Raw genomic sequence first — 15,524 nt, forward strand, 5'->3', positions numbered from 1 at the left:
TAACTTTGTCAACTCTTGACTAAATTTCCTATTCATTGAACTAATTTCATGTATGTTTTCATGGAAAAAAAAAATTTTAAGTGACCCAAACTTTTAATGGTAGTGTATTTCTTAACGGCAATGTTGGTTAAGGTTGTAAGTAAGCATTTCACGATAAGGTCTACAACTGTGTATTGGCGCATGTGATAAATACGATTTGATTTGACTATCCCACAAGCCTACTGTAGTACAGCTGGTTCAAGGGGAGTGGCCAAAAGTGTCTTTCGGTGTTTTTCTTTGGTAGCTGACTTCTCTCTATGCGCTTCACGGGAATGCGTAGGAGTAGGGGAAACACGCATTAGGAAATCATACGAAGAGTGGACTTCGGTTCAACCTGATTGGGTTTCTAACTACACGTTTTAGGGACGCAACTAAATGGTAAGAACCTGTAGTTTGACAAATGTGCAATACAATTTACAAATACCCGGTCATTCGCATGCGGATAAGCATACTTATCAGATCATTATAGGAAGTGGCTTTATGCCCTGGTTTACAATTGTTTACAGTACACTGAGGCTATATGCCACCATATCCGTGAGAATCATGTTCGATGACGAAGTGATTAATGTATTGGTGAGAATCGATTTTTAAAATGTGGAAACATTGGATAAATTCTATCCGGATTTTCATGTCATGTTATCGTTAAATATGCGTCTTTACTGAAGTTCATGTGCAATACCCCGGAAGGCCTTACTAGAAAATATTGAATCATATRGCGAGTTCTCAGAACATGGTAATAATGCTGAACAATTACATGGTAACAAATCTATTTGATCCAGATGTGCTTACTTGCTACAATAAGGCTTACATTGTAATTGAGTATAATTTTTGTTGATATTAACAAAACCCATGTATAAAACGTATGTTCTTAATTGTTATCTAATTTTCTTTTCAATTAGTGATTTTGCACCGCAAGACACTATTGAATTACTGCTTGTGGTAAGTGCTGGATTACAGTGAAATACTTTTCTCTTACTTCCTACCTGGGACAGGTGTTGTGACCCAGCCTGGTCCATGATGTCTCGAAGTGGCCGTTCCAAGAGTACCAGGACAGGGTCATCCACAGGCCAGTGTGAGCCTCCTCAGGGACCAGGCGTCCATGTCTATCTGTTTTGGACCAAGGGAGGGGAGCGCTATCTGACCCACACAGAGGGTAAAGTGACAGCTGAGYAGCTTTCCATCTCTGCAGCACAGACTGTGGGTAAGAACAAGTGCCATTTATTGTTTTCATGAAACAGAAAGAATATTTTGTGTGAGTATTGAGAAAGAATTTAGGACTCWKCGGTTAGCTGTGTGGTGTTCTGTTTCCTCATGTTTGAGGACATTGGCAGCCAGGCACGTAAGGGTGTGTTTGGGTTGATGACCCCAGGAATCTGGGTTTTACAGGGCATTGAGGAAAGTATTCAGACCCCTTCACAATTTCCATATTTTTTTTTMTTACATTACAGCCTTATTCTAAAATTGATTAAATAGTTTATTTTCCTCATCAATCTACACACATTACCCCATAATGATTAAGCAAAAACAGGTTTTTAGAAATGCTTGCAAATGTATTATTTTTTTTTGATGTTGAAATATTTACATAAATATTCAGACCCTTTAGTCAGTACTTTGTTATAGTACCTTTGGCAGCGATTACAGCCTCGGGTCTTCTTGGGTATGACGCTACAAGCTTGACACACCAGTATCTGGGGAGTTTCTCCCATTCTTCTCTGCAGATCCTCTCAAGCTCTGTCAGGTTGGATGGGYAGCGTCGCTGAACAGCTATTTTCASGTCTCTCCAGAGATGTTCGATCGAGACATTCAGAGACTTGTCCCGAAGCCACTCCTGCGTTGTCTTGGCTGTGTGCTTCGAGTCCTTGTCCTGTTGGAAGGTGAACCTTCCCCCCTGTCTGAGGTCCTGAGTGCTCTGGAGCAGGTTCATCAACGATGTACTTTGCTCTGATCATCTTTCCCTCGATCCTGACTAGTCTCCCAGTCCTTTCCGCTGAAAATAAGCAGCCCCACCGCATGATGCTGCACCACCATGATTAACTGTAGGGATGTTATTTGCATGGAATGAGAGGTGCCTGGTTTCCTCCAGACGTGACGCTTGGCATTCAGGCCCAAGAGTTCAATCTTGGTTTCATCGACCAGAGAATCTTGTTTCTCATGGTTGAGAGCTTTAGATGCCTTTTGGCAAACTCCAAGGGGTGTTATGTGCCTTTACTTAGGAGTGGCTTCCATCTGGCCACTCTACCACAAGGCTAATTGTGGATGCTGCAGAGATGTTGACCTTCTGGAAGGTTCTTTCCCATCTCCCAGAGGAACTCTAGAGCTCTGTCAAAGTGACCCAAGGTTCTTGGTCACCTCCCTGACCAAGGCCCTACTTCCCGCATTGCTCAGTTTGGCTGGGCGGGCCAGCTCTAGGAAGATGTCCTTGAGTGTTTCCAAACTCTTCATTTAAGATGATGGAGGCCACTGTGTCTTTTGGGACCTTCAAGCTGCAGAAAGTTTTGGTACCCTTCCCCAGATCTGTGCCTCACACAAGCCTGCTCTATGTACAATTCCTTCGACCTCATGGCTTGGTTTTTGCTCTGACATTCACGTCAACTTGGGACCTTATATAGACAGGTGTGGCCTTTCCAAATCATGTCCAATCAATTGAATTTACCACGGTGGACTCCAATCAAGTTTAGAAACTATCTCAAGATGATCAATGAAACAGGATGCACCTGGCTCAATTTCGAGTCTCATAGCAAAGGTCTGAATCTTATGTAAATAATGATTAGAGTTTTGATTTGACCTATTTTCCTTTGTCATTATGGGGTTTGTGTGTAGATGATGAGGACATTTTTTTTATTTAATCCACTTTAAATAAGGCTGTACCGTAACAAATGTGGAAAAAGTGAAGTGTACTTTCTGAATGCACTGTATGTCATTGAAAGGGTGAATCCAAGGTGTGCGTACCTATATATCTGTCCTCCTAGGTATCATCTCCACTGTGCATGTCCTGTTTTCCCTGTATGACCCTGAATCCCACTGTGTACAGTCCCAACCATTTTTTCAACCAGAAGAGCAGACAAGCTGACACTCCATTATCGCATGAGGTTAGTTTGTGTGTGTGTGGTGTGTTTAAAAAAGGCCATCCCGTCCCCTCCTCTCTACCTACATTTCCCTCACACTCCCTTCATTTCCCTTGAGTCCCGTTAGTTTGGCTGTTCAGCCTACCTTAGTTATTCCGGACATCCTGTGGAGGATCAGAACCCAGAGAAGCATCAGCATTGTTCTGAGCGGACATCCTGTGGAGGATCAGAACCCAGAGAAGCATCAGCATTGTTCTGAGCGGACATCCTGTGGAGATCAAACCCAGAGAAGCATCAGCATTGTTCTGAGCGGACATCCTGTGCGACTCCAGAACATCAAGAGAGCATACTGTTCTGAGCAGACATCCAGTGGAGGATCAGAACCCAGAGAAGCATCAGCATTGTTCTGAGCAGACATCCCGTGGAGGATCAGAACCCAGAGAAGCATCAGCATTGTTCTGAGCGACATCTGTGAGAGGATCAGAACCCAGAGAGAGCATCAGCATTTTTTGTGAGCGGACATCCTGTGGAGGGTCAGAAACCCAAGAGAACATCAGCATTGTTCTGAGCGGACATCCTGTGGAGGGTCAGAACCCAGAGAAGCATCACATTGCTCTGAGCGGACATCCTGTGGAGGATCAGAACCCAGAGAAGCATCAGCATTGTTCTGAGCGGACATCCTGTGGAGGATCAGAACCCAGAGAAGCATCAGCATTGTTCTGAGCGGACATCCTGTGGAGGATCAGAACCCAGAGAGAGCATCAGCATTGTTCTGAGCGGACATCCTGTGGAGGGTCAGAACCCAAATTCCCAGTCAGTAATTGTGCTAGCGGGAGAGGCATTCACAGCGACGCTCAGACGGGCTAGGGCATACCAGCCAACTGTTTTTTATTTTAGTGTTGTGTGATGTGTTAGGAGGAGAGTTTAGTATTGGTCTGTTTGGGGAGACTATGCACTGTATGCTTTTACGTACAGGCATATTTATATAGGGAATTTTCTCTTTCTGTTCCCAGGTTTTACTTTCGGAATTGGCATGGGTTGAGTGAGAAGGAGCCGTCAGTGGCGCGATATGCCCCACGGTCAGGGACAGAGCACGGGGGCTCACCTCTACTAGAAATGACCTCCCTGGAATACCTCTTCTGCCAGGTGAGTTTCAGAATGAGGCGTGTTTTATCCAAAATGTGTTTGTATTCATATATTCCTGTGGAAGTGTGCATTAACATAATATTCCTGTGTCACACGGACATTTTCATATTGTGAAATAAGTCATTTCCCTTTTGTTTCYRTTAGGCAAAGTTTGATTTTGTGAATGATGTCACGCCGATGGAGGATGCTCAAGGAAAGGAAGAGTTGAGTTGCTTTAAGAATGAGAGTCTGGGGATGGCTGTGCTGCACCTGTCTCACCAGGCCCTGCGCTCAGGCTGCACGCTACAGGAAGTGGCAAAGTCTGTCAGGTAAGCCATGAGTCAGAGGGGATGGGTGCATTGCTTCAGGAAGGGCTTWGACAAGGTTTCAGACATTACTATAGTCTGAGGCTGTGTTGAAAATGMCACCTTATTCACTATCAAAACTAGTGCACTATATAGGGAAACTAGTGCCATTACAAACGCAGCCGTAATGTTTTGATTTACTTCCATATTCCCCTTGCCATACTGCAGCTTCCTGCGCTGTATTCCGAGATCCTTCTCCAAACACATAGCGAGGGACAACTTCCTGACCAAGATCCGTATCCGGCGTGTGTTTGCTGACTTTGTGAGGACCTTCCAGGAGCACACTGTGGACGTAGGACGCCTGGGCTCCCAGGAGGTCATGTATAAATACATGTCTACTCTGGAGCACCTAGCCCCCCGCTTTGGCACCGAGACCTTCCTCACGGCCCACCTGGAGCTGAGGAAGGACGGGGGCGACGGGAGCGGCTCCTACCTCAACACCAGCCATGCCCTTGGGGCATCTGACCCTGAGAACGTTGGCCCTCAGGTCATGCATGAGGTCATGGTGTCTGGTACCAAGGGGATTCAGTGGAGGAAGTTGACAGTGAAGAAGGTATGTCTGTCCCATTGGATGTTTATCAGGCCCTTTGACTGCTAGTTAGAACTGTGAGTTTCCTTTGTGTGTTTCTCYTAGTATGCCTTCTGTGGGATGCTCTGTAAGTTGTGTCTATCCGTTCTAGCCTCAGACCAACAGTTACTTTGGGAACGATTACTTAGGGAATCGGAAAAGTGTGAAGCAATCGCCCCTCCAGCAAGAACCCAAACCCTCTGACACATGGACGTCTTTCTGCGACTTCCCTGAAATCTCCCACATCACCATCACTGGAGCCAACGTCAGCATCATTAAACAAGACAACTTCTCTATGGTTCGAGCACCTGCATCTCAACTGCTTTCTGTTGGGCCCCAAACTTATCTTGAGATACACACACGTAGCTCCATGTTTTGTGAAATCCATTGACAACAGTCATGATTTATGCGAAAACCTAAGTCAAGTGTGCGATCTCAAGTTAGGTTTGTGTGTGTGTGAAGTTGCATCCTTACTATATGATGTATGTCTGTATGGTAGCGGAGTATCTGACTGCGAAATGTGTGTAGGTGGTGTTTCTGAGGATGATTGTTTATATGTGTGTAGGAGGTTCAAATAATTCCAGCCTTGAGGCTCTGTCTTTCGTCTCCCTGCTGGACGGGTACTTCCGGCTTACTGCAGACGCACACCACTACCTGTGTCACGAGGTGGCTCCGCCCAGAGTGTGCTCAGTGCCACCAATGCCTTCATGGACCAATGAAGTGAGTAACACACAAACACACAACACCACACACAACAACACACACACACACACACACACACACACACACATCACACACTGCCCTGGCTCCCACTACAATTCTGACTGTCTTTTCAGTGATGACTTTGTGCTGCAGAGACTGAGGAAGGAAGCCGTGGCAGAGGGAGCCTTTCTTGTGCGCTGGAGCGTCCTCGACTACCACCGCATCATATTAGCTGTTTTAAACAAGAGTCAGGTAAAAGTGCCTCCACACCAAGCCCTGAAGAACGAGGAACATGGGAAATGTTGAGTCCAAAAATATAAAAAGCAATACAATGTCATTAGAAGTATATATTTGGATGCATGTGTGTGTCTTTGCTGGCTTCCTATAGGATGGACAAGCTGCAATCCACAAGCAGTTCAGGATCCTGCATAGTGGTTCAGTGTTCCTCTGGAAGGCTGGACCGGGAGTTCTCCAGTGTCAAGGAGCCTCACCGACAGTCTCAGACCTTTGTGCTCAAGTCTGGCACGGACAATTTCACTGTGAAGAAATGCTGCCTACCCCGACCTGCAGGTTAGTTTGTGTGTGATGTGTTTTTTATAGATGTGCATTGGTGTTGTTCTGACCCTAACATACAACGGCTCAACATATGTACAGCGATGTTATTCTGTAAGGTAGTGTTGTGTGTCCATGTTTTCCTATACTGTATTTAAATGAGTGTTTGTGTGCTGCAGAACTGTCCAACCTCTTGGTGATGAGGCAGGGTGCGGACCAGTGTGTTCAGCCTGACTCTGTGGCCCTCTGTCTGACTCAGCTGAGGTTCCATCAGATCAAAGACAAGGAGATCACCCAGGTGAGAGAGAGGGCATTCTTCTCTTCTATACATCTCTCTGTCAGCGCCCTCCTTTGTGTATGTTTCACCTGGGTTATATTCAGTAGGGCACACCGTAGCGAAACACTTTGCAACAGTACCTCCCAGTTTCACTAAATTCCAATACATTTTTGGAATTGACTACTGAACACTGATGCTCTTCTCTATCTTTGTACGGTTTGTACGCAGTACTTCTAAAATGTCTGTTTGTCCCTGTGCTCAGGAGCAGCATCTGGGCCGTGGGACCAGGACCAACATCTACTCAGGCAGTCTGTTGGTGWGGGGCGGAGCAGAGGAGGATGAGGAGGACAAGTGGAACAACAATCTTACTGATCGCAAAGAGATCCGAGTGGTTCTTAAGATCTTGGACCAGAGCCACAAGGACATAGCATTAGTGAGTTACCAATACTGTATCATTATCCTCTTACAGGAATTGATTGCGTGATGAGTAACCTTACCTGAGACCTGGATACTTTAGCTCTGTGCGATAACACCATCCCAGGTTCCAACCCAGTTTGCCACATTCACACAACGGTTTCTTAAGTACCTTGTTGGTTCTAAACTACCGTTTTCACCAATTCAACTCTGTTGAATGTGAACCTTTGTTTACAATGTCATGATAATCCTTCCTCTTTCCTGTCCTCTCGTAGGCGTTCTTTGAAACAGCCAGTCTGATGAGCCAAGTATCTCACAGTCACCTGGTCTTTGTACACGGAGTGTCTGTCAAAGGATCTGAGAGTAAGTCACCYTGGCACTACTCAACCTCACACTTCCTCWTTCAGCTGTGCAACTTCCTTCTTCAGCACTGACACTTCRCTCTCAGAAGGTTAATTGTATTGGTTGTTTGAATTACTAGGRAACAGGACTGGTGTACAGTACAARCACAAGCCTGACTCTCAGCCAAACCATAMCCRTTWAATTAGAKTCAATACATTGAAGTGTRGSTRATCTCTAAKAGTAYGTYGTGTGATCCTTGATAATAATCCTTGTCTTTGACCTGTCTGCAGACATCATGGTGGAGGAGTTTGTGGAGTTTGGGCCTCTGGATGTGTTCCTGCGAAGGGAAAGGGCGCTGGTCACTCCTCAGTGGAAATTTACTGTAGCCAAACAGCTGGCCAGTGCCCTGAGCTACCTTGTAAGTCTGCCTGATACCCTCACATCACAACAAACTAAGATTACTCCTCACTAATTGTATGAAACAATGATCTTTTAGGATGTTGATCTCCTSTCTTCTGTGATAGTCCCTCCGTTTCAAACTCTAAACCCTTGTGTCCATAGTTAATGTATTGCCAACCCTCATCTRCCACCTGCATGTACTTTATGTTGTTACCTCTACCACCTGGTTACTGCAGGAGACTAAACAACTGGTACATGGTAACGTCTGTGCCAAAAACATTCTGGTGGCTCGCCGTGGTCTGGAGGAGGGCACCTTTCCCTTTGTCAAGCTGAGCGATCCAGGCATTGCCCTCAACGTGCTGTCCAGAGAAGGTTAGTTCCTACTTGACCAATAAAACAGTTAGTTCCTACCAGACCACTTCCATGTTGGGCAACACTCACTACATGAGAAATAGAATCTCTCCACAATGAGTTATTTTGTCAACCCTCAATTTCCGTCTCTGGTGATTTTGTTTGGTCTTCATTCTTTTAGATCAGATTGAGTCACAGGAAGCCCTGTGCAAACCACTTCCTGGTTGCTGTGAGGCCCACTTCCTGGTTGTCTTGTACTTGTCATCATATTGACACTTAGCAGGAAGGCTTTAGAGGTTATTTAGTTTGCGCTGTGAGTCCATGTGATTCATGAACCTATTGAATGTAGTGGTATTATATAGCCTGGTGTGACTTAGACTGTCTGTATGCTCTACAGAGCGTGTCGAGCGAATCCCATGGATCGCCCCGGAGTGTGTGCCAAGCAGTTCCCCATTCGGCAGAGCTGCCGACCAGTGGAGCTTTGGAGCCACACTGCTGGAGATCTGCAACAATGGAGATTTGCCCATGAGTGGCAGCACGCTCACTGAGGTACCTACAGCCCTATCGTGAATGCCCTTCAATTCTCCTCCCTCTAATCATAACTCATTTATCTGCCATCCTCTTACCATGCCTGTGATTCAGGCTGAACCCTGACCTCTCTCCTGCCAACAGAAAGAGCGTTTCTATGAGACGCGGAGTCGCCTCACCGAGCCCTCGTCGCAGGAACTGGCCAGCTTCATTAGCATGTGTTTGACCTACGAACCCCGGGAGAGGCCGTCCTTCCGCACTGTGCTTCGAGAGCTCACTGAACTACAGATCAAGAGTATGTCCTCTCCTTTTATTCTTTGGATCACAGTCTGTTTCTCTCCGTCTCCTCCTCTAGCATTTAGATTGACCACATTTTCGTGATTGATTAGTGTTGCTTTAATGTTGCTCTCCTGGTTTCTGATCAGATCCTGACATATCCCCCCTGGAGTCTCTCCCGGATGCTGACCCCAACGTTTTCCTCAAACGCTACTTGAAAAAGATCCGGGACTTAGGGGAGGTGAATTAATTTCCCCGCAGAACAACATAAACCCCTCTGTGCTCTTCATCTTCTGTTGTACTTTGTGATCTACTAGCATTATGTAAAATGTACTAGCATTATGTATTCCCTGGCCTCCCTCTGAGAGAATGCTTTGTGCTCTCTCTCTGTCTCCAGGGTCACTTTGGGAAGGTGATGCTCTATGTGTATGACCCAGCCAACGACGGGACAGGGGACTATGTGGCAGTGAAGGCCCTGAAGCATGAGGGAGGCAGCCATCTCCATGAAGGCTGGATGAAGGAGATTGAGATCCTCAAGTCTCTTTACCACAGCAACATAGTCAAGTACAAGGGCTGCTGCTCTGAGCTGGGTGAGTGGCATGTGATCCAGTCAAGCTCACCTGTCTGTCATCCACCTGCTGTATATGACTAGCTGTCTCATTTTCATACAATGCTTGTTTATTACGTTTCTTGCTTGGCTCCTTCCTACATATGACATGTTCATGTGTGGGGGGTTTCCAGCATCTGTTCACATATACGTGTGTAGGTTAGCGTCTGTATGTATGAGTGACTGCTGTAAATGCCTGTTTCGTTGTCTCCACAGGAGGGCAGACGGTGCAGCTGATTATGGAGTTTCTACCGCTGGGCAGCCTCAGAGATGACCTTAACCAAAAACATCCCCTGGCTGGGCTGGTCACAGCCCCTCTTTGCACAGCAGATCTGCCAGGTGAGACAAGGCACTGCACGTGGGGCTGGTATATATAAAGATACAGTTGAAGTCGGATATTTAACATACATCTAGCCAAATACATTTCAACTCCGTTTTCACAATTCCTGACATTTAATCCTAGTAAAAATTCCCCGTCTTAGGTCAGTTGGATCACCACTTTATTTTGAGAATGTGAAATGTCAGAAATAATAGTAGAGAATTATTTAATTTCAGCTTTTATTTCTTTCCATCACATTCCCAGTGGGTCAAGAAGATGTTACATACACTCAATTAGTATTTGGCTGCTGCCTTTAAATTGTTAACTTGGGTCAAACATTTCGCGGGGAGCCTTCCACAAGCTTTCCACAATAAGTTGTGTGAATTTTGGCCCATTCCTCCTGACAGAGCTGCTGTGAACTGAGTCAGGTTTGTAGGCCTCCTTGCTCACACATCCCTTTTCAGTCTCTGCCACACATTGTCTATAAGGATTGATGTCAGGGCTTGTGATGGCCACTCCAATACCTGTCTTGTTGTCCTTAAGCCATTTGCCACAACTTTGGAAGTATGCTTGGGTCATTGTCCATTTTGAAAGTCATTTGCGACCAAGCTTTAACTTCCTAACTAATGTCTTGAAGATGTTGCTTCAATATACTCACATAATTTTCCTCCCTCATGATGCCATCTATTTTGTGAAGTTCCACTAGTCCCTCCTGCAGCAAAGCACCCCCACAACAGATGATGCTGCCACCCCGTGCTTCACGGTTGGGATGGTATTCTTCGGCTTGCAAGCCTCCCCCTTTTTCCCTCCAAAAACATAAACAAGTGTCATTATGGCCAAACAGTTCTATTTTTGTTTAATCAGACCAGAGGACATTCTCCAAAAGTATGATCTTTGTCCCCACTGTGCGGTTGCAAACCATAGTCTGGCTTTTTTATGGCTGTTTTGGAGCAGTGCTTTTCCTTGCTAAGGGGCCTTTCAGATTATTCGATATAAGACTCGTTTTACTGTGAATATAGATACTTTTGTACCGTGTTCCTCCAGACATCTTCAACAAGGTCCTTGCTGCTGTTCTGGGATGATTTTCACTTTTCGCACCAAAGTACTTTCATCTCTAGGAGACAGAAGCATCTCCTCCTGAGCGATATAACGGCTGCGTTCCATGGTGTTTATACTTGCGTACTATGTGTTGTACGGATGAACGTGTACCTTCAGCGTTTGGAAATTGCTCCCAAGGATGAACCAGATTTGTGGAGGTCTACCATTTTTTTCTGAGGTCTTAACTGATTTCTTTTGATTCTCCATGATGTCAACAAGGGCACTAAGTTGAAGATAGGCCTTAAATACATCCACAGTAACCTCCAATTGACTCAAAATATGTCAATGTAGCTCTTCAGAAGCTTCTAAAGCCATGACATAATTTTCTGGAATTTTCCATGCTGTTTAAAGGCACAGCATCTTCTGTATGTAAACTCTGACCACTGAATTGAGTGATACAGTGGAATTAAAGTGAAATAATCTGTCTGTAAAACAATTGTTGGAAAAATTACTTGTCATGCACAAAGTAGATGTCCTAATTGACTTGCCAAAACTATAGTTTGTTAACAAGAAATTTGGATGGTTGAAAAAAATGAGTTAATGACTCCAACCTAAGTGTATGTAAACTTTAAACTGTATATGTAATCTAGATTCTTTCTAGGGTTCTGTAGCTGGTACACTGTTTGGTTCAAGTGAAGATTTGCTATCCAATATTGGAATATTGTTTCATACAACAATAGATTAAAGTACTCTATTTCTTCTCTAACCACTACTCTCTTTCACCTTGGTCCCCTCATCTCTCCTCCTGCTCCTTCTGCTTTTTTTCCTTTTAAGGGGATGGATTACCTGCACTCGAAGCGATACATCCACCGGACTTGGCTGCCGCGAACGTACTGGTGGAAATGAGCATCTGGTGAAGATCGGGGACTTTGGCCTTACCAATACATCCCAGAGGGAGAATGTTTACTACCCGTGCGTGGAGAGATGAGACAGTCCTGTTACTGGTGAGTCTAGAGCCATTAGCAATTACTTCCCTGCTGGCTCTGTGCTGCTAATTTAGAGTTCAGATGTGTGCATTAAAAAAGGTGTCTCAGCTAACTTTGACTTATTTTACAGGTATGCGATTGAGTGTCTGAAGGAGAGCAAGTTTTCCTTCTCTTCTAGACATATTGTACCTTTGGCGTGAACGCTACTATGAGTCGCGTGAACCCACGTGTCTACCATCGTCAGAGCCCTCCAGTGGTACGAAACGACATCCTTCGTCTCTCTCAATCTAGCTCAGTCTAAATCTGCATGATCCATTTAATCAAGGACACCAACCCTTTACATAATACTGATGCAGTCAGTGTGTGGTTTGCTGAGTGTATTAATTGTGACGTGTATGTATTGTATGTGTTTTTTATAGAAGTTTGTTCAGATGATGGGTAACGTGATGGATAACGTGCCGGGTCAGATGACGGTGATGGTGCTGATCAAGCTGCTGGAGAAACACAATAGGTTGCCCTGCCCCCGAGACTGTCCTAGCGAGGTAAAGCATACAGCTAAACACTCACACAATCTTCATTATTTCTGTAAGCCAGATGCACCTAGGGAAACGAACCTGTCTTGTTTTCAACAGGTCCACATGTTGATGCAGCATTGTTGGGACTTTGACCCCGCGAGACGGCCATCTTTCAAATCCCTCATTGATTCCATCGAAGCGATTCGCAAGCCATACGAACGGCAACCCAATATGCGGCTGGCCCAAATTAGCTAATGAGAACCTTACTTTTTCACAGGCCAGCTGGCCTTACTCCTGTATACCTCAGCACTTTGCTACATAAGTCTACTCTAGAGTCTACACCACACCCTGAACCACAGTGCCCTCTGTCTGTTCTGAAGGAGTAGACTGCTCTTTGTATTAATAAATAGGAACTCAGGTTTTTAGTAATTCCCATCTATTCATTCATATAGATGAGCCCTTAGTGATGGCACTTGTTTTATTTTGATGCGACAGATATATATTTTTTAGGTGTGAAATTCCCTGAACGGCAGCTATAGTGCTGTCTCGGGAGGAGAACCGGGTCCATGTTCCATGACTGATCCAATTAGGTTCTACATTTTAGCCCGAGTTGGAGGATCCCATTCATATGAAATATTTACTATCCAGAAGAGGAGAGGAGCTGTCGTTCCACATGATTTGTCACTCATAATGTTCACATGATTAATATAACACTTCAATTGAGGCATGTAAATTACCAACAGTTTCTCTTTATTTCTGTATTGATGTAAATATTAAACATTTACTGTTTTTATTGTATCATATGTTTTTCCTTATGTTTGTATYTATTAAATGTTTYWGTGGGTCAATGTTGAAAAGTAAGCATTTGTATCCCTTGACTGTGTTTAATAAATTTGACCGAAGTCCAAAAAATGCAGGTTGTGAATTGTTAGTTCATCATTTGTAACACTTTCACCGACTGTAAATGACCAATTGTGTATTTTTAAAAAAGGTTGTTGAGTGCAAAGCAAAGGGAAGTCCTCTTGTGTTTGTCAACTTGAGCAAACTGCCTACTCAGATGTGGCTTGGCCCTGCTCCGACTGAGGGGGATGAAGAACAAGGTGCGCTGCCTATGGACMGTGCCGTCTCTGATCCGGTCCAGAGCATGGGCCAAGCCTGTGTAAATGTACATGTGTTTATTTGCTAGCAGAAAAATAATAATTTGTTTATCTACGACATGTATCAATCATTTGTGTTGTAGTGAATATCAGTTTGTGTGGAGCTTGTATTGGCTTTAATTAGGCAATGATTTTAGTGGTGGGGGAAAGAAATCAAGTAAACACAGAATAGCCAGAATGCAAGATTSAATACAATGTTAGAGATGTGTAATTGATTAACTGAACTGTTGAACATTTGCTGAAATACATGTTTTTAAACAAATCTATTCTACTGTAGATTTCTTCACAAGAACATCAATACTTATTTTTCACAAAACCATAGACACTTCTGCAAGTAGTGGTAAAAATAAAAGTGGTAAAAATAAAACTCTTATAGTTTTTGAAACCTGTAGATCTTTATATATCCTTTCAACTAGGATGTCCTCCTGTGCACAGATGACAAAGTCACACCATCTACAACCTGTYAGAAGGATTTGACCTTGCACCTGCCAGTAGTAAGCATGAGATCTCTCATTCCTGCCTTGCACACCAGTTCACAGCTTGCACACAATTCATGCAGAACAGCGTTGGCCAACAAGCCAAGGAACACTTGGAGTCTATTCACATACTCCAAAAAGAAATGCACCTGGAAACAAAGTACCAGCCGGTATGTGAAAACACTAAATCCTTTGTAATTAGTGTGTGGACACAGTCCGAGTTAGATGGGAAGAGTTCCGTTAAACCCTACTAACTCGTGGTGATGGGCGACTCCGCCGGTAGTAGGACCAACTATCAACTGTGGCCCTACCACAGACACTAATAAGGAATTGAGGTTCCTAAGAATGGAAACATTTTAGAAAAAATTTGTCTGGTTGATTGTTTTTTGTATCCAGGTGAATAAGGCCTAAACATGGCAACGTCTTTACGGAGTATAATGCAAATGTTTTGGACAAAGACTGGGGGAAAATATATTAATCTAATAAATCTGTATATTTAATTCATTTTTTTGAACTTTCGGCTTGTGCTGTTTCTGGAAAGATTACATGGAATCTTTGTCATGAGTAATCTCTCACTGAACACGCTTGTTAAGGTTTTTACTATAAGTTTTGCAGAAGGTCTCTCTACAAAGCATCAAATGGATAACATGCCTTGAAGATGGACTTCTCCGCGTCTCAGAAAACGTATGCCAACTTTTCTCCACATTAACTGCCCCCTCTTGTTGACCAACGAATGGGACATGTCAGCTGACGTATTCCCCGGTTAGAGTCCGCCTTTGCGGCCAGTGCAAGCCGGCAGTGTTCTGTTCCTATTCAGACATTCCCACACCAAGACCGCCGATGTTGAAATTGTTGAAAGATTGCCGATGCCCCTTCTCCACGAATACTTCCCCCATTAGATGGTACCCAGGCTTCCCAGGTGTGCTTACATCCTTAGCCATCAGGAGCAGTTCCACTCAAGGCATTAGAAGACAAACCTACAAAGAGTTAACACAAAAGTCCGAGGTTGCTACAAGGGAGCAAGCAGCAAGCCAGCCATTGGAATGCATCAGCTCCAGAAAAGAGAAAACATCCTTCGTTCCGAGAGTTTGCCATGTCACGGGCGAAGACCTCAGCTGACACCTAGCTGAGCGGTGTTTCACGGGTCTTGTATGCAGACCATGGATGAAAGAGGGCTAGCCATGCATGCAGTGGGCTGATACAGGAAGTACTGCTACACTGAAGAATGTTAAACTGTCTTTCCGTGTGGGCTCGTTAGTTGCACCCAGATTGCTCCGCTGGTTAGGATCCTCTCAGATGAGCATTCATATTGATCGCCGCAGTGTAAGACCCACACTTTGGACTCTTAGAGGTAAGTGCCACAAAGTACCAAGTTAGTGTTGACTGCCTTACCTGAAGATACAGAATGGAGAGCTGAAGTTGA

General features: G+C 44.5%; 2 pseudogenes; both read left to right on the forward strand.

Annotated features, from left to right (window-relative positions):
- Positions 1-337: 337 nt before the first annotated feature.
- Positions 338-13,090, forward strand: LOC112069226 (non-receptor tyrosine-protein kinase TYK2-like; annotated as a pseudogene).
- Positions 13,091-14,364: 1,274 nt separating this feature from the next.
- LOC112069227 (ribonucleoprotein PTB-binding 1-like) overlaps positions 14,365-15,524 on the forward strand; it is a 20,053-nt pseudogene continuing 18,893 nt past the window's right edge.

The sequence above is a fragment of the Salvelinus sp. IW2-2015 genome, unplaced genomic scaffold (genome assembly GCF_002910315.2).
Source record: "Salvelinus sp. IW2-2015 unplaced genomic scaffold, ASM291031v2 Un_scaffold939, whole genome shotgun sequence".
NCBI lineage: Eukaryota > Metazoa > Chordata > Actinopteri > Salmoniformes > Salmonidae > Salvelinus > Salvelinus sp. IW2-2015.